At 34.3% G+C, this 25,970-nt stretch overlaps 1 pseudogene across 1 annotated transcript in view; it reads left to right on the top strand.

Annotated features, from left to right (window-relative positions):
- LOC143228377 (netrin receptor UNC5C-like) overlaps positions 1-14,153 on the top strand; it is a 116,903-nt pseudogene extending 102,750 nt beyond the window's left edge. Inside the window, exons 9-18 of the transcript XR_013015323.1 lie at positions 1,793-2,056; positions 3,483-3,632; positions 4,085-4,186; positions 4,360-4,544; positions 4,915-5,151; positions 8,389-8,535; positions 10,244-10,414; positions 10,926-11,038; positions 11,602-11,703; positions 12,911-14,153. The product of XR_013015323.1 is annotated as a netrin receptor UNC5C-like (transcript). The remainder of the gene's footprint in view (positions 1-1,792; positions 2,057-3,482; positions 3,633-4,084; positions 4,187-4,359; positions 4,545-4,914; positions 5,152-8,388; positions 8,536-10,243; positions 10,415-10,925; positions 11,039-11,601; positions 11,704-12,910) is intronic.
- The last annotated feature ends 11,817 nt before the right edge of the window (positions 14,154-25,970 follow it).

Below are 25,970 nucleotides of genomic sequence, written 5' to 3'. Positions count from 1 at the left end.
ATTAAATAAACAGAAATACATCAAACGCGTTTAGTTGTCACTTTACTGAAAACATTTTCTGGTCGGATATGCTTTCAACATAATTGCTTTATTCTTAGCAATAAATATGTACTTTGCCGTAACTTTTTCTGCTAAATTTCTTCACGAACCCCCAGAATATGTTCCCCCAATTTTATAACCACTTTTCTAGATAATCAAAGCGGATTTAGAACTTTGTTGTTTTCATTTTAATGAACCTTAACATTTGTAGGAAAAGTTCAAACACCATACACAGATTTATTTACATTATTGTTTTGGTTTTGCAAACAGAAATATTTTGGTGTATCTAACAACAGCGTGGGAAGTGGGATTCCCCCACTTTTCAACCTGTACCATGAAAACGCATCAAAATTAGGAAAATAACCCTCAAGAAAAGCAGGAGAAGGCACAAAATTTAACCCAGAATCCAAAAAGCTAGCAGGTCCCTGATGCGAGCTTCGGACTCGGGCTGTAATGGGTGAGGCTATGATACATATTCCCTCGCTTCTCAAGGTAAACTAAATTTTGCCCCGCCCCCAATTTTAATTTGCCTCCTACATCTCTGTTTATTACACACTTACGTCAAGTTTTGTAACTGACTTTGAGCTAAAACATTTAACAAAATAGTTAACATCCCGATATACATTTAATCTAAAATAATGATTTTTACGTAGTTACCGTTTTCGATTGCTAAAGATTGTGTAGCTTTACTACAAGAAAGTGTTTTCTAGTGTGTGTGTTTTCTTATAGCAAAGTCACATCTGGCTAACTACTGAGTCTACCGAGGGGAATCGAAACTATGATTTTAGCGTTGTAAATACGTAGACTTACCGCTGTACCAGCGGGAGACTTCACAGTGTCAAGAGACATCGTTGTATTCATGTGCTTACTGTGTCATTTCGTTTAAGCATTCACAAACATTGGTGTGGACATTAGACCTTTGTTTACTGCTTTTCCAAGTTGAAAATGCTAAATAACCATATTTTAATCGCAGACTAGGGATAAAGTGGCTTGTATTCGAAATAAACCGTCACTTTGTTAAAAGTTAAAACGTTTGTCAAACAATAGGTGAATTAACTTAAATCGGGTTGTATTGAACACACGTGTTATTTATCCATCATTGTTCTAACATTTTACTACTTTATGGCAAAATATCTATGTGGTTATCACACCATGTTTGTCGGTTTGGATTGTTATGCATGTGGAGGTTGTGTCGCATTTTTTGAAACCAACATATGAACAGTTTCCACTTTGAAAAGGTTGTGCATCATAAAGGTTACGTTTGAGTGTGCAGATGCAACTTACATATTTAAAAATTTTGTGTATATGTTTATTTGATTTTAAGACATATTTTTAGACATATGAAAGTGAGGGTTGGTAGTGTGGTAGAACTATGGATTTCGTGGGTGGCGAGAAGACATTGAATCCGTGGGATATCACAAAATATCCATCGCTCTTTAAACTGTAGATGCGTTATAAGAGTGACAATTAATTACTCAGCGTGAATGGCGGATGGTGGGGTTCTGCTTACTGGACATCTTCCTTCTGGTCGATTGTTTAGAATTAGGGATGGCAGCAAATGGCCTTAGTAGCTATGTCATAAATTCGTTATATAAATAAATACATTTACTACATTCAAAACACTGGGTCGCAATGTGGGATTACGCAATTTTATAGTGGTCATTTTTGTTTCTTTTCTTTGCGCATTAAATCAGGTAAGTGAGCGAAGGTTAACAAAAGAGCGATCGCACCAAATTACGCATTTTTTTTCTAGAAGTCGTGCCTGTCCAGCCAGATTTAACACAAAACGTCCTTAGCGATCAGTCTCATCTTCGACATGGAAGTCGTAGTGACTTAAACAGCAACGAAAAGTCGGGATTATGCGTGACCTATCCTCACCTGTATCCTGCTAACATACCCCCAAGCCCGGCACAAAGTCGTGTTCCGTTACTGGACACGCAACGGTCGCAGACTCCAAGCTCAGTCGAAAAGCCACCACACTCAGAGTCCTCAGCTTCTGGACCATCTTCTTTATCAAGTAAGTTATCTTGCTAATTATTGGCGATATATATCTGTTTCAGCCAACTAGAAAAGGTTTAAGATGTGATCAGATAAGGAGGGTTAGTGAATCCAGTTTATCCTTGGTGCTTATGTTGCTTTGGTATCTAGAGAAAGTGATGTGAAATTGCTGTGGCTAAGAAATGGACACATAGGCCTATGTTTATCTGTTGGCATGTTTACAAAACTGGTTTCATTACATATTGTTTGGGCCCGGCATGGCCAGGTGGGTTAAGGCGTTAGACTCGTAATCCGAGGGTCGCGGGGTCGAATCCCTGTCGCACCAAACATGCTCGCCCTTTCAGCCGTGGGGGTGTTATAATGTGATGGCCAATCCCACTATTCGTTGGTAAAAAGAGTAGCCCAAGACTTGGCGATGGGTTGTGATGACTAGTTGCCTTCCCTCTAGTCTTACACTGCTAAATTAGGAACGGGTAGTGTAGTTAGCTCTTGTGCAGCTTTGCGCGAAATTCAAACAAACAAACAAAACAAACATATTGTTTGAGCAAGTTGATAATCAAAATAATTCTTAATAATATGAAACATTTTGCAATGAAATAACGGAAAATATAAGTTCAACTCTAAATTATAAATCCTAGTTGTATACCAATGTTTGCAAAGCTTCAGTGAGTGTTTATTAGTGATAAGACCAGAAATGTAAAGGAGATTTCCTTTAAAGATGTAACAAATAAATAATATTGTTTGTGAACAGGGTATATACTATGTGGAATTCATTCTGAAAATAAATAATTTGAAAACGTGTATGACTCCATGAGGTAAACGGTTTTATGTAACTTATTTACTGTGAAATTTATTCCTAAAAAACCAACGCCTTCTAGAAGAAAAACTGAAAAATAGGTGATTAATAAATGATACTGTAGTTTTCATCTTACTTTTTACTATTTCTTTGAAGCTACAATAGAGTTGTCACAGTAAATTCTGTTTTCGCCAGGCATATTATATTGTGTTCCTGTCACACCGTTAGTCGCACGAACGTAAATAAAGTTTCGTCATAGGAAAAACCAACAGCAAAAAAATTGTCGTGTAACTGTTATTTATGTTTTATTGCTTTTATTGTTGTTGTAAATATCTAAGCAGTTTTAATAAAGATCACATCCCCTAGTGATATAGCGGAATTCTGCAGACTCTTACTGCTAGAAACAGAGTTTCGATTACCGTTGTAGGCAGAGCACAGATAGTTCTTTGTGTAACAAAATTCGCTGCTACTAAGTAAATATTACAACGCTAAAATCAAGGGCTCGATTCCCCTCGGTGGGCTGAGTAGATAGCCCGATGTGACTTTCCTATAAGAAAAACACACACACACACTCAGTAAATAAGGAGAAATTGAACCTGTAAGAAAAACTTAAAACGTGTCTAACCACTTGTACTAACTGTCGTTTCAGGCTCACGAGCAAACTCAATTTTCGGACCGGAAGTTCCATCTGGAAGAAATTCTGTGACGTCAGCAATACTTCCACCAAATCTCGATATTGAGTGCATTGCATGGAAGATCGTAACTAAGGCTGGAGCAAGGATAACTGTTCCTGACTCTGGTCTGTGTTTATCCTTTTATCTTCTTCTGTACCGATACATTGTTTTCATAACTGTGTTATGTCAGACCATGTTTTGTTTTGTTTTTCTTTATATCTTAATCATGAAATAAGGAAGTGTCAGTCATGAGCCCATCCAATGGCTGAACGGTATATCTGACCATAATAACACCAAAAACCGGGTTTTGATACCCGTGCTAATTGTGTGGTTTTGCCCTTAACTGCAAACAAACATAACCTCAGTCATGAGTGTTTTGCTTCAATTGAATTATTCATTTAAATAATTACGTTAAATATAAATTATTATGTATTACTTGGCCATCTTTGGTTTGACTACTAGTTAGATGGTAATTAAATTTTGTTTTTATAACAAATACCGAAAGGTTTGGAACCATCATTGGTCTTTTGGTGTATCTAGAGATGAAAGTTTTAACTGGTTTATTTTACTTTTTCAGGAATAACTGTAACTATACCAAAACGAGCAATGAAAGCTGGTGCTAAAGAAGAGATTTATGTTGCAGTACTAAGAGAAGACAAGGATCGGCCAAGGCTTACAGGTAATTTCTGTACCAAAAATGACGCCTTACAGCTTACACACAATAGTCGATATTTATTTTAATTGCTTAATGTACGTATAAATGTAAGTTTAAGTTTTAAATAAAATTAGTATTACCTGTTTGAAATTATACTTATCTTATAGAAATATAAAATACCAAGCCTTTGTTTTCAGATAAGCAAACCCTACTGAGTCCAGTGATTCAGATTGGGCCTCCAGGTGTCGCTTTGAAAAAACCAGTCATTATTAGCTTTCAACACTGTGCTGTTGTTGATCCAGATAATTGGAACGTTCACGTTTATAGTAGTGAAAGTAGTACAGAAGAAGAAAACCCAGCTTGGGAGAGTAAGTTTTGTTAAGTTATAGAAATGTAAATAAAAATTGGTATGTGATATAGCAAGCAAAAATAACCTTCCGTAAAATATAAACAAACAAAAATGCAAAGCACTAGCTAGCAATATGGGTTTTTGACTGAAATACCAACATATATTTAGAACTTCTCACATTTGCTGAAAAAAACAAAGAAACAACTAATAAATTATTTAAGTTGCATATACAGTTTGTCCTACAAAATATTTCCTGATTGTTAAGTTGCATGGTTTTATTTTTACCCTAGTATTTGCCGTATTTGACAAAATTATTATTAACTTATTTTTGTTTTTTGTTGTTGTTGTTTCTGATTTACGGAGTTTTAACTGGCAGTAGAAATGAACCGTTATTCGTTTACAGAAAATCGTCACACTAAGTGAGGAAACCATCAATACACCTCTTTATTGCCAGCTAGACGCTCGCCAAAGCCATCTGGTGACCGATCAGCTAGTTAGATATGTATTAGTTGGTGAATCTCGTCCGAACTATAAGGCTTTAAAGTCCCTCGCACTTGCAGCTTTTGCTCCAGCTCTGCATTCTTCTGTGGATTATAATGTTCGTTTATACTGCGTGGAAAATACCAGGGCAGCTCTGGAGGTAAAGAAACAAAAATATACTTCTTTATGTAGTTACAAGGTTTTGTTAACTTGTATTTTTTACAGTAAGTATCTGCTATAAAACCAAACATCACCATATTAGTATATAAACATCATTCGCGTTGACTTGTAATTTTGTAGTAAAGTAACTGTTATTAAATTTAGAGTTATCGTATTGATATATTAGATTTAATATCACTTACCAGCTGTTTGGGGATTGCTCAAACATTGGTTAGTGTTTTTTCCAAGGCAAAAAACTTCATAAGATAACTGTCTTCCTGAGGAAGGGAAGGGAAATATTTTTATATCTTACTTTAATAAATATTAACCCTTTTTCCCTTTATTTTAAACAAAAATTTTTGATCATTTACTTGAAAACATATTCACCAGTTGCTTAGTAGGTTTTTTTTACAGAAAATGAAAAAAACTATAGTGTATCCATTAGTGGGACGGAGGGGATATTTTTTAATACACACTGCTGGCCAAAATCTTAAGGCCAATGAACATAAAGAAAAATATGCATTTTGCGTTGTTAGGCTCAACTACTTATTTGAGTAGAGCTTCGAAAGATGAAAATAAAATAAAAACTGTTTTTAGTATTTAATAGGGAAAATGTGAACACTTTGAAATTAGCCTAAATACTAGCTGGTCAATAGATTAAGACCATACTGAAACGAAGCGTTAATCAGTAAACACGTAACGAAATTTAGTCATTTGTGTTCAAGCATTAGCGTTGTCAACATCTCCCCACTGACATCTCCTGTGTTACATTGGGTAAAAACATGGCAAAGCCTGAAAAGTTGACAGAGTTTGAACGTGGCAGAATTGTCGAGCTGCAAAAGCAAGGTCTCTCTCAACGTGAAATCGCTGGTGAGATTGGACGCAGTAAAACTTCTGTTGCAAATTTCTTAAAAGACCCTGAGGGATAAGGAAAGATAATTTCAAGTGGTCGGCCCAAGAAAATTTCGCCGGCATTGAGCAGGATGATTCGATGGGTTGTCCAGCAAGACACCAGCCGATCGTCAAACCAGATTAAGGCCCTCTACGGACGCAGAATTCAGCTCAAGAACAATAAGACTGCATCTACGAGAGAAAGGCTTTAAAAGCTGTAAACGTCTTTAAAGGCCACGCCTCCTTCCACACTACGAAACAGTTCGGTTAAACTTTGCTGAGAAGCACCAAACATGGGATGTAGAAAAGTGGACAAAGGTTTTGTTCTCTGGTGAGAAAAAATTAACCTGAATGGTTCATATGGCTTCTAACGTTGCTGGCACGACAAGGATATCCCACCGGAGACATGTTGGCATGTTGGAGAGAGCATTCTTATTGACTGAGGGCTCTCGCTTGTGTGGAAATGACTGGATCTTTCAGCAGGACAATGCTGCAATCCACAATGCCTGCAGGACAAAGGATTTTTCATGGCGTATAACGTGATTCTTTTGGACCATCCAGCACGTTCGACCGAACTGAACCCCATTGAAAATGTTTGAGGGTGGATGGCAAAGGAAGTCTATAGAAATGGACTTCAATTCAAAACAGTGCATGATTTTTGTGAAACCATCTTCTCCACTTGGACTAACATTCCAGCCAGTCTTTGCAAACGTTTATATCGACCATGCCAAAGCGAATGTTTGCAGTTATTCGCAGTGATGGCTGTGCAACTCACTACTGAGACCTCTTGTACGGCATTTTCTACCCTGTTTAGGACTTCTTTTTGGTATGGTCTTAAACTTTTGACTAGCTAGTATTTAGGATAATTTCAAAGTGTTCACATTTTCCATATTAAATCCTGAAAAAGTTTTTTATTTTTATTTTCCCTTTTCTTATTTTCATTTCTCAAAGCTGTACCCAAACAAGTGGTTGAGTCCAACAATGCAAAATGCATATTTTTTCTGTATGTTCATTGGCCTGAAAATTTTGGCCAGCAGTGTATATACCAATTTTTTGCTGATTTTAAACATTTTAGTGAGAAACATAAACTTAAGCACTTATATATTTGTAAAATCATGACAATAGAAAAACATAAAGTTGCCATTTTTAAGAAAGTAGTTAAAGCAAGTGTTATACACACTGTATTTTATAATTTTTTCTATAAACAGTTTATTAGCAGATGTTGTACTATATTTTAACATTTTTCATCATATATATTTTCTAGAAAGTTTAACTTGGACATCTCACTAACAGATGGTTATATTAGTTGGACTTGTTGAAGACACAAAAATGAATAGAAATATCAGAAAAACATGTGATATGTTTCATCATAGTAATATTTCTAGACTATTCCTAGTACCATTACATAATCATAAATAATTAAGAGTTAAGAAAAGCTGTAAACTTTACTCTTTTTAGTATCTTTTTTTACAAATTTTCTGAAATAGTTTACACTAGTATTTTTGAAAGCATGATCTTGTAACAATCATGGATTTACAATATTGACCACATTGTTTTGTTTAGGTTTGAAAGAGGTTATTGGAAACTTTGTTAAAATAATAAATTTATCAGACAAACTTCAGTAAGTAATTACAAGAACAACTGACAGATATTTACATTGAGAAACACCTCAGTGTCTTCATAACTGTCATGAAAACATATTTACTTATCACATGTTGCATGTAACTATAGACATACATTAGCACCATGACAACTGTTGTTAATGTAATTGATTATATAACTATGATATTTGCATAGGTTATCTTACCCACTGGGCAAACTGAGTGCTTGCCTGGGGTCCCACACATGTAAAGGTCCCCACTGCCATGTCTTTTAGTCTACTTCTCATTTTTCAGTTTTATTATGACTATGAAACCCCATTTACTGAACTCTCTCCAGGCTCCAGAATGACTAAAACTGTCCCTGGATAGTTGTGCTTCAATTGGCCTGATGAGTCCTTGTACTGGATGAAAGATCTTGTCAGCAGTCTTTAGTTCTTAGAGTATAATTAAAAATTGTAATGATATAAAATGTAGCACTACTAAATTGAACTTGGAAACTGTTTGTATTAAGTATTTTTTGAGTAGCTGTATAAAGGTAATTTCAACTGTACTGTCATTTTCTGTGACAATATTAATGTCAAAATTGATTTGCTTGTAGCTGTAGATGATTCAGGTCATTTTTAACATCTACATGAAAATTTTGTGATGTTTCAGTGTTATGTAATTTTTTTTTTTGCTTAAATCTATTGTCTTAAATTCATCCAAGTGCTTAAATTGTTTTATTTAAAAATTATGGTATTGATTAGGGTGTGATTCAACTAGAGAAAAAATTAGGAGGAAAACTGATTGATAACCCTAAATCAATGCCATTTCAAGATGGAGGCTCTAACCTGTGTTTGTGTTTAGAGGATATTGGGCCAGGGTGGCGTTGCAAACCTGGAGCCAACTACCAGGTGAGAATTATATTTTGTTTATGTAGTTGAATCATATTCAACTTGTCTAAATATTTATTTGGTACACTGAGTAATATTTTTTGGAAATATGAATCATTTTATTGGAAACAATTATTTGTTTTGTGATAAAATATAAAAGAACAGTTTTTATATAATGTGTGCTGTTTGATATGAGAAAAACCTTTAGAGATATGTCTCCAAAAACTGATATTTAAATATGAGCTTCATGACTAGTAACTCTGTAAGCTTTACAATAAATTCATGCTGGAGCTTACCTGACTAATCGGTAGCCTCAGTTTTTTGCTAGCACACTTTTTCAAAGGGAACTTATGTTCAGTAATAACCTTGTTTGATTTCTTAAGTACTTAAATTACAGTATTGGAAATAATCTTTGAAACATGTATGTGATAAAGAAGAGACAAACAATGAGTAATTGCAAAAACATGTTAAATTTATCATTAGTACAATTCATTATTACAGAAAATATAAAATAAAAATAAGTTATACAACATTCTAATATTTTATATTTGCTTTAAACAGATCAGTTCATCTTGTTTTTAAGATATCTTACATTTACCAGTGTATGAATGTGAAATCCTGTTCCATATGTCCTCTATTACTCTCTGTAGCTCAGCCACGTTGCTTAGTTACTATTTAACCTTCTCAGTTTCCCGTACATTAACCTTTCCCTGCAGTGGCCTAGCAATAAATCAGAATACTTGTAATCATGAAAACAGGGTTTTGATACCTGCAGTGGGAACAGCAATGATAGAAGCTTTGTGCTTAACAACAAAGAAAAAAATCACAATAGGGCTTATAAAAGTACAATAATAATTATAAGTGTTAATAAATAGTCTTACTTATGACTAACAGGCAAACTTAAAACATTTCTTAGACCCTTCTGCCTTAAGTCATCAGGTGAGGATACCCACATATAAGCCTTTGCAGCATTTATAATGTAAAGACATTGTGCAGACTAGGCCATGGCTGTGAGTGTTGGTTTGAGTCCTCCTCTTGTTTTTTTAGTTCTTTATATCCTTTCATTACATATGCTAAATGCTTTGGATAATTGTCTTCTTTAAAGATGATTGCACCAAACAGGAATGACATGATGAATAATAATGTGTCTGGACTGAAGAGCAGTGAGATGCAGCCTACATCTTATATTTGTGATCCAACATGTTTCATTATAGACTATGATACCATGAGTGCCTTTAACATACTGTTACTGGGATTAGTGTATCTGCCTGTACTTTTATAGGTATTATGCTGGTGTTGTACTGTGTGACTGGTCAGGTGGCAGCTACTCACAATGTAAACTATCCATTCATGATTGTATTCAAGTGAATTTTTTTTTATACAATATAGCAGGAACATCTCCATAATTTTGCATTGTTTTGTCTCTTTCATTCACTCTCTCCAATATTGCATCTTACATGTATCTGTCCACTTTGTTCCTACTTGCATATTTTCTTATAAAAGGGCATATGAAATACACTGAAAACTAATGGCATAACAAATTTTGAAATTTCCATTAGGTATAATATTTTAGTCGGAATCAATGTTTATTTTTACTTTTGATGTACATGCATATATTAGAAAAATGTGTATGTATAATGAGAGGCAGAGGTTCTTTAATTAAGGTATTTAAAGAGCTAAGTTTTATTTATCAGAGTTATTCCCAATTAAATTTTTTGACTACGTCCAGGAAATACCGTTCCAACACGTTTGGAGTACAACACAAAACAATCTCCACTGTTCTTTCACTCTCGAACATGTTGATCGCTCTCTACAGACTGTTCGCTTTCACGTTCTTGTGTATCAACGAGGAATTCAAGCCCATCGACAGATTCTTCGCATCAACACTGATCTACGAGAGGTATGCATTTTCAATTCGTATTTTCAATGATTTGTCAATCGTTTGTGATTTTATGTTGAACATCAAACATTTTAAGTAATTTTTTATTGAAGAGACTTTTCATAATATTTTAACATATTCACATATTTCTGAACCATGTGTTAATGAAGATGGATGTAAAAAACTGAGGAGGAAATTGCACTTCCCCTGATGGTAAGTCTATGGATTTACAATGCTAAAATCAGGGGTTTGATTCCCCTGGGTGGACATAGCAGATAGCCCAATGTGGTATTGCTATAATAAAACACACACACTAAACTGCTCTTTTGAACCATCATGGAAATTTTTTTTGTTGTTGTTAATTCATACATTTCTCTGAGCTAATACTAATATCAGATGTAGAATACTGTGATGAATAATTGTTAAGTGATCATTTATGGATGAATATACAGATCAGCCTTTAATATCTATTAGTTATTTCTAAAATACCATTTGTGTGCATGTGTTATAAAACAGACTTATGTTTACTCAGAAACCACCACCAAGCCCGGCAGTAAACCTTTCTGTTCCTCTGGGATCAACCATAACTTCAGGAATGGGAAACAGCTGTATAGTGACAATTGATCCTCCAGCAGAAGGGTTCAGGTGAATGTACTGAAATTAATCACAGTTTCCAAAGACTAATTTGTTAATTGCATATGTTAATATGATAACATAAGGAACAGGCTTCATAGACATTTTCCAGTCAGCATATGTAGAGTGTGGCCCATTTAGCAATAACCTCCAGAGACTGTTCTTGTAATTGATGCATATATAATGTGGTAACATTACCAGCAGTTTCTTGAGTGTTTTTCTAATTAACATGTGCATATCTAAATGATTTGAATGACATGTTGAGTAATACTTTTGAAATTTGAGTTAACATTTAAAAATTGGCTTACCAAAAATAATTGATGTGTCAGTTATGCTTTTAGGCTTAAAAGGCTTTGATAAATCATCAGATATGGGTCATCACAGTATTGTTTAAAGATAATTTCTTGTTCATTTGTCTTAAGTTACTTTTTCTTTACTTAAAATACATACCAGTTGCAAAAGCTACTCTAATAATGCTTTTTGCAACTCCATGTATAAACAGTAAGTAAACCTTGAAACAAGTTGAAAAATTTCACATTCCTTTACTCTATCTCATGTCCATAATCTGTTTTTAGGCTGTCTTCAGAAGTACGTAAGCAACTCTGTGCCTGTCTTGATCCTCCCACAACTAAAGGAAATGATTGGAGAAGACTTGCCCAAGAACTGGGTGTTGATAGGTGAACTAGTTTTATATATAAGCTTGAAATATTTTATTAATTTAACATGTTAAAAAAAAATAATGAAAGTGGATGAAAGTTTCTAAATGGGAAAAAACTTTGTGAAGTTTAATTGTGGTGAATGGAATTGGAATATTGTTAAAAAGCTAGAAGAAGTGGTCTGTTAATCATGTAATTATAATTGTTTCATATTTGAATAATTAAAGTGTGGTATCCACAGGAAGTCATTTACTTTTAACCAATATATGTACTTATTTAAAGACATTTTCCCTTCCCGTGATGAAATTTTAAAAATTACTTTTTTATGTGTGTATGTGCATGAACTCACTCACTCAACAGTACAATGTGTTATTTGATGAACCATTGCACAGGAAGGAACTTCTGTGTATGACAAATAATAAATCTATCCAAGATTTAAAGACTTAAATGGTGATTTAGGGACTTCTGCATCTAACAAATAACGAGTCTATATTGAGTTATAAATATAACTATAATTTTCAGTATATTTGAGTCATTATTTTTGTTCTAAACTTTCTAAAAGTCAAACTTTAAACAGACAATTTGCTCAGAATTCTAACCTTATTTATCTCCCCACCTCCTGATCTTTCAAAGGAATCAAGCATTTTTGTGTAACACCACTATTCCTGTTTTATTATAACACTTATTTTCTGTACTCTCACTATTAAACTAAACAAAATACCTTGCATGACTTAATTGTTTTATTCAAGCAACTAAATACAGAGGGAACTAAATGAGTTAGTAGTTACTGGAAAACTGACATTCAGGAATGCACCTGGGAGCTGCAGTTTATGTATAATGCTGTTCAAGTGTAAATTGTTTCTACAAATTGAAAAGCAAGTTAGATAGTATTTATTGAAGTTTCCTGAACTACAAGTGTAATTCATCATATCATTCTGTGTTTAAGATTTTATTTCATTGTTGAATATGTCTCTATTCAGCTTAAAAATATATTTACAGTAATACTAAAAACATCAAAATATATTACATGTAAATATACATGAACAAAAAGTTTATATTAAGAGAAATGCATTGTATCTAATTAATGAAACCATATTGTTTTGGGCAGTTTACACATCAGGTAATTTCAGTGAAGTAAGTGGTGGGTTAAAATTTACATGAACAGATTCAAAGATATGAATTTTTTTGTTATAATTATCCAAAAATAAAATTACTTCTCTATTTTTAGATACATCAATTACTTTGCAACTAAAACAAGCCCAACAGAGCACATTCTTGATCTCTGGGAAGCAAGACACCGAGAGGCTACAGCTTTAACAGATTTGATGAATTTCTTTAGAGTCATGGATCGTAATGATGCTTCTCTTGTTATAGAAAGAGATGCAGGCCCTTGGCTCTGAATCATTTAAGTTATTGAGATTGTAAAATGTATATGTGCCACATCTGTGTACAAGGGCTGTAACTGTTCTTGGACTTTGCTGTACAAGGGCTGTAATAGGTTTTGAACTTTGATATTCTTTTCTGTTGCACGAATATGGTACACTAGTATGATTCATTGGTGATAGATTTGCAACAGGTAGAAGTGATGTACATATTGAAAGAAAGAAGGTCTCTAGGACATTAGTGTGCACTTGATATACAAGTGCACTACCAGATTAGCTGAGGAACAAAATATGTTCACGAGTAACAGTAGTTTGAAGTGAAAATGTGTGTATAAAGATTATATAGGAATTATTGGACTTTTCTTACCAAAACTAAGTGACTTTTGTGTTGTAAGTGGGTGTAAGCCATTCTATGCAGCCTTTTCCTTGTGCCAATAAACGTAGTATTTTTAGTAATTATAGAACATAAAGTTCCTCTTCTTAGAGCTTTGTGGACCAGAGGTTATCTCAAGAGAAGTTTGTAATCTGAAAATGTTTTATCCTTCTTGTAAAATTTGTTTTATTCTTGCATTGTTTTCTGCACAAATTTAGCCCATGCAAAGTGTTACTAAATTTTTCTAAGTATTTTAAAACTTTCATAAGTAACAACAGTCGAGAAGTATTTTTAGCTGAAACTTTTTCCATGTTGATAGTGGACACTTTTGATGTATTTGTGCAGCAACATTTTCTTATTCTGTTTAGTTAATTGACCAAGGAAATACAAATATAGACTTGGTACATTGCTTTTGTATATGAATGTGTGTAATAACCAGTTTAGTCTGTCAGAATTAGCTTAATTTCTTTCTATTTTTGATATTTCTAAAACAACAAAAAAAGAGCAAGAAATTACATTTTTAATCTCTCCATTACATTGTCTCTATTTCTTTATTGTACAATCATCTCTGTTAAAATTGAAGTAGGAAAAGCTGAAAGATGAAACACTTTCCTTTGTAATTCCTTAACTATATGAGAAAGCCAACTTGTTTTTGTGTACATGATTGTACAGAGCTTGTTTGTTTGTATTGAAATAAAGAGAGTTGATAATGAAAATCTGTACTATTTGTAAGGTTAAAAAGAAAAACTTATTACTAAAATATTTCAAATGAAATGTTAATGTTTTCCCATTCTATGTAGTTACATTTGTATTAATTTTTTTTTCATTTCACACAAAACTATATGAGGGCTCTCTGGTTTAGCTGTCCCTAATTTAGCAGTATAAGGCTAGAGGGAAGAGAGCTAGTCATCACCAACCACCACCAAATCTTGGGTTACTCTTTTACCAATGAATAGTAGGATTGACCATCACATTTTAATATCCCTATGGCTGAAAGAGCAAGCATGTTTGGTGCAACAGGTTTTCAAGCCCATGACCCTCAGATTACCAACTGAATGTTATAACCACCTTGCTGTGCTGGGCCTACATATGTATTAAAGCACCTAACATTTTAAGGAATATAACAATGATTGAGCAGGTAGATATATCTATACACTTCTAAGTGTCTTGTTTATTTAGATTTAAAAACAATATAAAATTATAAGTAGTAATGCAACTAGTTGACTGTTATCTAGAAACAATAGAGTATACATAAAACAACAGCCAAATAAAACAGTAGATATTAGATATTTTATCATCTCTAATGGCAATTATTGGGTTGAGGAATAATTCGTGAGCATTTTTTCAAGTTAACAAAATATATTCATAAATGAAACGCTTTCGCAAATTATTTCATATCATTTGGTAGATAATTTTTTGCTCTAATAGGTGGTGTGTTTGATTTTCATATGTCTTTAACTTTTGCTTTCATTTTCAGCTCATTAAATGGAATGTCAAGTGGACAAAATCGAGCATTTTCGACACCATCTGCTTTTCGAATTTAATTTCTTGCAATTTCGTTTAAAACAATGCATACTATATACCTAGGTATTACATGAAATAAAGTATCATAATAAATGTTTTGGGTGTAATGTGTTCATGCATTGAAGTATTGTATAGTCTTGCATGTAATGCTTGAATGAAATTATTTAAAAACGCTCACGAATTATTCCTCAACCTAATACTTTCATGTAATAAAGAAAAAATATGGTGATGCTAATAGCACATCAATTTTACAAGCAGGCAAAATCTAGATGAATTTGGCCATATTTGAATATGATGATTCATGTATCCATGAATATTTATTATTCATTCACTTCCCCACTGTGACACAATAGCAAAATAAAGTAAGATGTTTTATAAGTAACAGTAGTTACTCTAGTTTAACACAGTAAAGTTTTAAACTGATTTTACACAATCATCATCTCAACAAGTCGACTGTTGATAAATGCCACAGTTTGATAAACCATACTTAAATTTAGAGAACTTGTACAAACATTTATGTTAGCAAATGTGGAGTATTTTAATACACTTGGTGGCAGTAAACCTGATTTATGATTTATGAAAGTCAAGAGGGTTATTAATGGGTCAGTAAAAGGCAAATGTAAAGTAGGTAGAACGTTATTAAACAGTGTGCTCAGTCTTCTTAAAAATAACCTTGGATCTTCTGCTATAAGATATAGTTATATGTTTCAAAGTTGGATGTTTCAGACTATGTGACTTGCTCGTTAGTTTGTTAAAAATATATAAATATCCACAAATCTAGTATTTAATATGCTTGGTGGATAAGGTGTTAAAAAAATGAACCCACAGATAATCACCAACTGCTGTAACCATGACAGGATCAGTATCGTGTTATGTGGTAGGAGTTTCATATTAGTTTTAATGTCGAATCTGGTGGGAAAATATTTTTGGTAGTAGTTGAAACTGAAAGGTTAACAGAAGGAATGACTATTACCATAGCAACGTGCGCTACCTCTTGAATGGAGCGCGGCTATCGTTACCGTTACAGTAAGAAAAATACAGAGGCTTCTCTGTTGTTGCTACGTGTTTATGAATATAACAGCGCTATCTTTACCACTAATTTTGAAACTGGCATTTTTCTTAATACTGCTCTTGTCAATGGATAATATAAGAATGAAAAACGGTGATTTACGGGTATAATACTCTATTGGTACAATAATTTAGTACTGACTTCTCAGAACAACCTATCCATATTTGTGAACGATGAAAAGAAAGCAGCTAACAACCATACAGCCGTTGATACATTCAATAATGGTAATTATAGAACACAACGTCAAAAAATAACTGAAATGATGTTTGTAATAATAACAAGTCTCTAATATGAAAAGATATCATGTCCATTGTTATTTGGCCCAGCATGGCCAGGTGGTTAAGGCACACCAAGCATGCTCGCCCTTTCGGCCGTGGGAGCGTTATAATGTGACAGTCAGTCCCGTATTCAGTTGGTAAATTAGTAGCCCAACAGTTGGCGGTGGGTAGTGATGACTAGCTGCCTTCCCTCTAATCTTACACTGCTACATTAGGGACGGCTAGCGTAAATAGCCATCGTGTAGCTTTATGCGAAATTCAAAACCAACAAACCATTGTTATTTGTTGAAGTTATCATTGTTTTAATTTCAGTATCATTAGCTTCACGAAATTGTTATTCGTCAGCCCTTTTTGGCTTCAAAATGTGTTTCTGTGTTTAGAAAATGTGCCATGCAGCTGCACTCAGTGGAATGCACGTATTTAAGTCAATGGATAGAGATTTTAAAAGTCGGTAAATGGAATAGGCTTGGTTCTCTGTCTTTTAAAGTCGGTGGTTCTTTGCTCAGGAACACCATTATTTAATCGTTACTACTTTGGGACAATTTATTTGTAGATTTTGCTTATTGTATAAATCAGATGAAGAAGCTTTCCAGTGGTACAGCTGAGTGTCTGCGATATCCGTGATGAGCAGAGCACAGATAGTCACTTGTGTCACTTTGTGCTTAATTACAAACAAACAGATGAAGAAATCTTCCTCATCGTCTTCCTCGGTGCTCGAAAATGATGAAACATTACTTAAATTTGCATTAGCTGAAATTTCATCACCGTTGCCTTCAAACTTCTCTGAAAGTTTTTAATTTACATTTATTTTACAGTTTGTTTCCGAGATTTCAAGCTAATACAAATCAGTTTAAACAATGGGTTAAAAGTAGCTGCGAGAACATGACCTTCATTGGCAGAACCAGCTTCAAAACATTTCTCAGTTTCTGAAGTCAAAGCATTAACAAGAGACTTGCAAATCTAGAGCGCTTTACTACAAATACCTTTCAGTTTTGTCAAACATGCTGTAAGTGTTAGCAGAAGTAATCCCACGTATGCCTCGGTTTCACTTCAAAGTGAAATCCAATGCGTGTTATAGGTCACGTGACGATCGCGTATTCTTTGAAGTTTTTAAACAAGCGATGTCCAGCTCATCACACACTTCATTGACTGAATAAACTCTCCTCCTTATTATGTTCTCCATTCCATTGAATGCATCATACATAGAATTCCACCACGTAGCGCATGGATAAACAAGACGTTTGTTCAGTTCTCATTGTTTAAGGTCGGCTGATACGGTGCTGCAGTTGTGTTTGTTCCCATATTTCTGGGTGTTTCAAAATGTCGAACGGGACATTTTCTTAAAGTACCGTCATTCAAAGCATTCTCAACACCACTGGCTGCTACCAACTTAAGTGTACGTACCGCACATAGAAGACGATCGGGGAGAAACCAGACTTCACTGTACTATATTTATGGACTCACTGTTAGTGATATCGGAAGTGTTGTGTGTGTTTATATTATATTCTCGTTCTTCATCACTTAACCGTAATGTACTCTGCTCTGCTGTGGAATCACCTGCATTTCTACATGTAGATTCAGCCTTTGATTGGATAGATATGATCCTGCCAAAACAAACACTAGAATATAAAAAGAGATGTGTGTGTATATATGATACGATTTGTGTTACCGCTTAACGGTACCATCGTGGTATGATATTGCCTTACTGGTGTAGTATAATAATAATGGTCATTATTATTATAATATATAATAATTTTTACACACCACTCATTCATCTGTTATCAGCTATTCAAAGCATTTGTCGCTGACCAGCCTCTACATTATGAAAAGCCAGGTGAATGAAATAGTACTTTAAATATTTCTAAACGACCAGACATACTTTAGGTAATGAAGTTTGATAAGGAACATGTTCCAGAGATTAGGAATATACACACAAAAAAGCACGTTCATCAAAACGTGAAAGAGAACGGGACACACGGAACTAGTGTTAATATATACTAGTTTAAGCTTGCAAAACATTTGTGGTAGTTTTCATGCCCTTATTTGAACTTTCATTTATCATTCTCACAGGAATTATGTGTTACATTAATAAATTCTGTTGTGTTTGTGAACAAACTATGCGGGCATACAGACAAACTCACGTAGACGTAATTTTATTCATCTCTCACTACGAGCATCTTTTTCTGCGCATATCACAAGGTTTCAGTCAGCTACCTTAACATTTTAATTATACTAATTTGTTATGACATTATCTGAATAAATATGCCATGGAAAACGTAGATAATACTACATATTTAAATAGTATATATATATTTTTTAAGTTCTTAAATTGGTAACTTATAAAGTAATATTTAAAAAATAAAAAATCTTGAATTTCCCTCAGTGTGAGAACCATGAGAATTTCACTCTAAAAATCCCCTCTTCTCTAATTTATTCACCATCCCTCCAGAAAGTGAGAAATTCAACGTAACTTATTTATTATAATATTGTCAAGCCAGTATGCAATCTGTTCTCCTTGAACAATGGCTCTTCTAACCATCCGAAAGTTGTAATGCTTGATCGATAAATTTAAGAGGAAATCTGTTGACAGATATTAATATATGTTATCACAAGCAAAGGTACCCTTCCCCAGTGATGAGAAAGTTTAAGATAGTCTGTGAATTTAAATTATTTCATGGACTTTAAAAAGTTTAATTGTGTTTCGCTCATGGTTTCGTCCAGAGCCAAAGCTTTGAGATACACCCGTACACCACAAAAGTAACTGTTGAGTATTTATTTAAGTCATGCTAAGAGCTGCTCGACAACAACATACGGTTAATCTACGTTTTTATTCTTTAAGTTACGCCACATTTTGATGGGTGAAGGATAGTGAGATTAATGTCTAACAGGTTAAGGTGGAATGCCCTCCTTCTGAAATAACATTTGGCATCAACATTGTTCATTCCTTTTTTTTCCGTCATTTCAAAATTAAACGTTAAGCTTTGCCTGCGTGCGCAGCTTTTCAAACGGGAGGGACAAACGAATGCTCGGAAAGATCCAACGGTTTGCAATATGCAAAATGAATAACGGTAATGGTTCATAATAGGACCACCAATTTATTCTTCTGTATAACTTAATATTCTTCCGCCAGACTACAGCAGAAATGGCTGTGAATATTGTAATAACCCCCGGGAAGTATTACTAAACGCATTGGCCTGGCATGGCCTAGCGCGTAAGGCGTGCGACTCGTAATCCGAGGGTCGCGGGTTCGCGCCCGCATCGCGCCAAACATGCTCGCCCTCCCAGCCGTGGGGATGTATAATGTGACGGTCAATCCCACTATTCGTTGGTAAAAGAGTAGCCCAAGAGTTGGCGGTGGGTGGTGATGACTAGCTGCCTTCCCTCTAGTCTTACACTGCTAAATTAGGGACGGCTAGCAGAGATAGCCCTCGTGTAGCTTTGTGCGAAATTCCAAAACAAACAAACTAAACGCATCATTGTACATTGTGTAGGGTAGTTTTAAGGTTTATTTGACTACCCGGTAGTATTATAAACTTACACTAGACTTTATACGTCAGAAAACGGCTGGTAGGTAAGTTATTAAAGAAGATTTAGAAAACTTGCATCACGATTGTCATATAGGATGAGTTTGAAACTTTACTAAAATATTAAATCTTATAGAATATAAACTTCTGATTTATCATGAGCCACAGTAGTGGTTCGTAATAGAGTCACACATTTGCCCTTCTTTATTATTACTTAATGCTGTTTTATCAGCCTATAACAAAAAATGGCTGTTAGTATTGTAATAAAATCTGGACAGTATTACTAAACACATCATTGTGCAGGCTAGTTTTAAGTTTGTTTTAATACCTAGCAAATAACGGTGGCTGTAAAATTGTTCGCACACATAGTCGATTTAGTGTAGTCTGTAGTTTATATGAAGTCTAATAATCTACTACATGAATACATACATAGGCCATGGTTGTTATTTAATGTTTATATGGCAGCCATGACACATATACCATAGAGTGATTGTCAACGTAATTTTGGAACTGTATTTATGTTGTCGCATATTATTTGTTTATGTGTAATGTTCATGTCATATACGTCTGGAGATTTCGGCCATGTACTCAAGCGTCTAAAACATTACACAAACATTTAGTTTGTCTACCACAACAGAAATCATTAAATTGTAGTTTAAAAGATAGAACCAAGCTCTGTTTTGAGCATCATATCAACAATCACGGCAATGGATAAGTTAGTTGTTCTGCTTAATTTTACCCTATTTTTTTCTCTTACTAGAAATATGAGCCCCTGTCTTCAACTGACCATTTACTTGACCTGTTTAACTCCGTTTCCCTCTTAATACATGATTCAAAATCCTTTAGTTTATGAGAATGTTGGTAACTAATGCGTTTACTTAAATTAAAAAGTGATTTCAATATGGCATTGTAAATGTTCTTTCGGGGCAAATACAACGTACACAGTAACAAAACACTTTGAGATTAGGATTCATTTGCAGTCTTTATGTAAGGCCAAAGATGGCTACCTTTCACGATTAGACTCACTGTTAAAAGCTTCCGTAATAGAAACATCGTCCTGTTTTATTGCATTCCATTTTATGACATTAGCTAATGTGCATGGCGACACAAACTCGCGCTAAATGCTGCTCTGACGTAATGACAACGGAAATACGGAGAAATAACGTCTGGTTGCAGTAGTGAACAAGTTCCATCTTGATACAACAAGTTCACGGCAGCCACTACATCACGTAACACGTCTGATTGGTTTTTGTACGTGAAATTCAGTACAAGTCTAATTATAAACAATATATTGTGCAAAATATAACACATAAAATTATATAAGACTATTATATTTTGTAATAATTATATATTATAAATCACATTTTATAATAATATATACTTCTTAAGTTTCTTAACTAATTATCCAACATGTAAATATAGGCTAGCTATATAGCAAAATATCTAATTTTATTAATTGAAATGTGTTAACCAAGAAACTCTTCTGTTAGAATTGCCCACTTCAGAAAGTTAATAAAACATTTAACAGTATTTCTTAGCCAAATTTTTACGTTGAAATAAATTAGTAATCCTTCTAAACTAATATCAAATTAAACTGAATATAAACAGTAAATAGTAAATATAGAAATATTGAGAATAAGTACAAAGGACGCTTTATATATATATTACATAGTAATACGCCGACATCTATCGCTGCAAATCAAATTAGTTGAATATGTTAGGGAGAATAGACGAGCTACTTTAGTTGCTTCAAGAAACACAGCAACGCTATGTAGAGGGCGCTCGCTACGCACAGCTCTGTTGACAATTTATTTCTTTTTATCTAAAACAGATATAAGTTTCTATTATTTGTGTGATTTGAGAGTGTTTAGTTTTGTTCGAAAATATAAGTATAGTGTTTGTTTGTCTTTTACGAGAGTTTTAGGCAGAGCATTCGTGTTGAAATAATCACAATACGGATCTTTCAATTTTTTAACATTGTATAAAAATCTTCTCACAAACTACATCAAGTAGTTCAGAAGACGAAAGTCTGAAGATTTTTCGAAATGTCGCCACATTTTCTTGTCGAATTAATTGTTGCACAGTTTACTTTCATGTATTTCAAAAATATAACCCTCGTGTAGCTTTGCGCGAAATTTAAAACAAACAGACATATTTTTCAACGCATGGCCCAGAAAAAAAAAAAACACACACACCAAAAAAAACTTCTATTCGTTAGTAGGATAGATGGTATTTCAAAGTTGTAGCATTCTTTAAGTTGAATGACAACGACCTGTCTGTTTGTTTTGAATTTTGCACAAAGCTACGCGAGGGTTATCTACATTAGTCGTCCATAACCTAGTAGCGTAAGACTAGAGGGAACGCAGTCAGTCATAACTACCAACCGCCAACTCTTAGGCTACTCTTTTACTAATGAATAGTGAAACTCACTGAAACATTATAATGCCCTCACGGCATATTTGATAGAACAGGAATTCGAGCCCGTGACCCCTAGATTGCGAGTCGAGCTCCTTAATCACTTGGCATCTAGAGGGCAAGACTAATCACTGTAGATAAACCTGACGTTAAGTAGCAAAAGTTGAATTAAAAACCCTCTGACGCACCAAACATGCTCGCTCTTTCAGCCGTGGGCGCGTTATAAAGTTACGGTCAATCCCACTATTCGTTGGTAAAAGAATAGCCCAAGAGTTGGCGGTGGGTGGTGATGACTAGCTGCCTTCCCTTTAGTCTTACACTGCTAAATTAGGTACGGCTAGCGCAGATAGCCCTTAAGTTGCTTTGCGCGAAATTCAGAAAAATAAACAAACAAACCCTCTGACACAAGATCACAAGTGAGTTGGCTGACGGGAAGTCGTTTTAAAGGGAAAAACCCAGTTGAACAATTCACGAGTCAGTGAGAGACTATCTTCCGGTTCCAGAAAGCAAGTATCCTTATTATTTTTTGTTTGTGATAAATATTTTTTTCCTGTAGTAGTATATATCGTATCAGTCTCTTTATTTCTATACTTAAACTCAGTCAGTTTAGTTACTATGGACTAACTGTAGGTCTCTGGTACGACTATCGTAACGATCATTCATTTCTCTAGCTGACCTACCTAATACTCTATGTAGGAATCAGTGTAGTTTGTGAATTTCAAACTTAGTTACCATAAGATGTATCTTCAGGTTTCCATTAATCTAATACTTCACCAAATTTGACACAAAAGTAGATATTTTCGTATAAAATCTGAAAGGTTTATTTACTTTTAAGCACAAATCTACACAGGGGGCTATCTGTGCTCTGCCCACAGCGGGTATAGCAACCAGATTTTTAGCATTATATGCCTTCAGACTTACCGTTGAGCCTCCGAAGGATAAGATCTGTGGAATAGAAAACAAGTACAGATACTTCACCCCTACCAACGAGAAGAAAATATTTTATGTATTTTTGTCTAAAATGTAATTTTCTGTTGATAACACAGTAGTTCAACAGTAATTCTAATGATTCTATAATCATACCTTGACTAAAACTAGAGAATTAATAGACTCATGAATTAAAGACATCTAGGACCAACTTTAGCTATCATGCGATGTGTCTTTAGGTTACGCAACATGTTGGTTCAGCATGACCAGGTGGTTAAGGCGCTCGACTTGTAATCCGAAGGTCACGGGTTCGAATCCCCGTCACACCAAACATGCTTGTCCTTTCAGTGGTGAGGGCGTTTTAATGTGATGATCAATCCCATTATTCGTTGATAAAAGAGTAGCCCGAAAGTTGGCAACTGGTGGGTGGTGATGACTAGCTCTCTTCCCTTTAGCCTTACACCGCTAAATTAGGGACAACTAGACCAGATAGCCCTCATGTAGTTTTGCGCGAATTTCAAAAACAATCAAAACATGTTTGAGAAAATGCATTAATTAAATGATGTTTAATTATGTTTCGACTAATTAACACTTTTACATTTAATACTTTACGTACAATACTTTCATGTCATAAGAACTATTTCACTTTCACCTCATTCAAACATGACTCACAGTGGTTACAAATAATTCTATGTGAAAAAGTTTATTTAAACTAAGTTTATTAATCCTTAAATTGTATTAGGAAATTGCTATTAGCAAGGAAACATTTCTATCTAGATAAATTTCTAATTATATTGAAGACAAATAACTGCTGTAAGTAACAGTAGGTTTAACAATGTATGCTGATTGTATAGTGTACATGTTTTAAGAATGACCATGATAATTTATTACAAATATATGTTGACATTTTCTTTGCATGTTGGTACATTAAAACTAAGTTCGTACCCCGAGAAAATGATATAAGAAGTTACAGCTCTACCCCTCGTATCCACAGTATAGTTGGTCGAGCACGAACCAATGGTTAGCGTACGTGATTGTTGGAACCATGTGTGCGTTATAAGAGTAAAGGTTAAAAGCCACTATTTGATTACACTATCCAACAACTTGGCAGAAAGGTAGTGTTAACTAATTGCTTCCCTCTAGTTTATAACTCGACAACTTATTAGTATACATTAGAATGTAAGTGAAATAATAATTTAATAAGGGTTCAAATAGAGTATATACAATCAATGTATATATACACATGTTTGATTTATTTTTAATTTGTTATTAAATTTGAAACCAGTTAAAATTAAATCTGGCTTTCTTATCAAAACTATGGATTTCCGTAGGTTCACGACCTGCATTTGACTGTACTATTAAATGTATGGGTCATTACAGCCATATTTCAACGGTAAAAACGTGCATTGAGGGAAAAGTGATTCTTTTTTTTTTTTTTATCAAATTTACTTCAACAAAAATGCTAATTTATTTATTGAAAATACAACAGAGAGCGCCACTCGTATATCGTTCTGAGAGCTAAGTCAAACACAAAAATATATTTATTACATACACGTTTCTTCAAAGATTTTTTTCTAAAACTATAGCTTTAGCTTATTTTTAAAATTAACTAACTAACGGTTATTACCTTTACTTTTATTGTAAGCTCTTAGACTTAGCACTGAGCCAATAGGGGGAGGGGTTAAAATGATTTTGTAATATTATTTTGAATGTGTTTGTGTTCCTAGAGCAAAGCCACATCAGACTATCTGCTGAGCCCACCGAGGGGAATCGAACCCCTGATTTTAGCGTTGTAAATTTGGAGACACACCGTTGTACTAGCGGGGGGCAATTATTTTGAAATTAAATGATAAAAAAACAAAAAAAACATCTAAGTAGGGTGAAAGAAAGATATCGTTCACGACACAAAAAATGACAGATTTTAATGTTATATTAGGCCTGATATATTAGATCTGAATACTAGAAAATCAATAATATTACCCTTAGATCTAAATTTCTCTTTAATTGTCTGTCTATGCACAGGAAGTTCAATGGAGTAAATGTTTGTTTTGAATTTTGCGCAAAGCTACTCGAGGGCTATCTGCGTTAGCCGTTCCTAATTTAGCAGCGTAAGACTAGAGGGAAGGGAGCTACTCATTACCACCCCCACCGCTCACTGTTGGGTTAATCTTTTACCAATGAATAGTGGGATGGATCGTAACATTATAACGCCCCCACGGCTGAAAGGGCGAGCATGTTTGGTGGGAGCGGGATTCGAACCCATGACCCTCGGATTAAGAATCGAAAGCCTTAACAAGCTTGGCCATGCCGGGCCTCGGAATAAGTACATTCATTTCGAATACTTTAAAATTCAAGAAATTTTGCTAAAAACAGAGTATAAATACACCGATAACAAAATGAGGAAAACCAAGGAACTTCGTGTTAATTGGAGCTTATCTTTATCATGGAAATATTCTGTGGATTGTTTAAAAATAAATAATTTTTATTCGGTGTAGTTTTACTTGTATAGATATAAATCTGGACAATTTCGAGTTTTAAAATCAAATAAATGTGTCTGCATAAAAAAGCTTAATTTTAAGCTAAAGGTTTATGAGCTTTTACCGCAGAAATGTACTTTGATGACTTTGTTTGAAACTACATTTCTTACCTGGTTTTACCATTGGTTTCTGTTGTGATTATTTTGTGAATTAGAATGTTTCATATCACACGGGGCCCAAGTGGGTTAAGGCGTGCGACTCGTAATCTGAGGGTCGCGGATTCGCATCCCCGTCGCGCCAAACATGCTCGCTCTTTTAG

The sequence above is a fragment of the Tachypleus tridentatus genome, chromosome 10, assembly GCF_004210375.1.
Source record: "Tachypleus tridentatus isolate NWPU-2018 chromosome 10, ASM421037v1, whole genome shotgun sequence".
Classification (NCBI taxonomy): Eukaryota; Metazoa; Arthropoda; class Merostomata; order Xiphosura; family Limulidae; genus Tachypleus; species Tachypleus tridentatus.
Note: the sequence above shows the minus strand (reverse complement) of the source record. Positions and strands in the feature narration are given on the sequence as shown.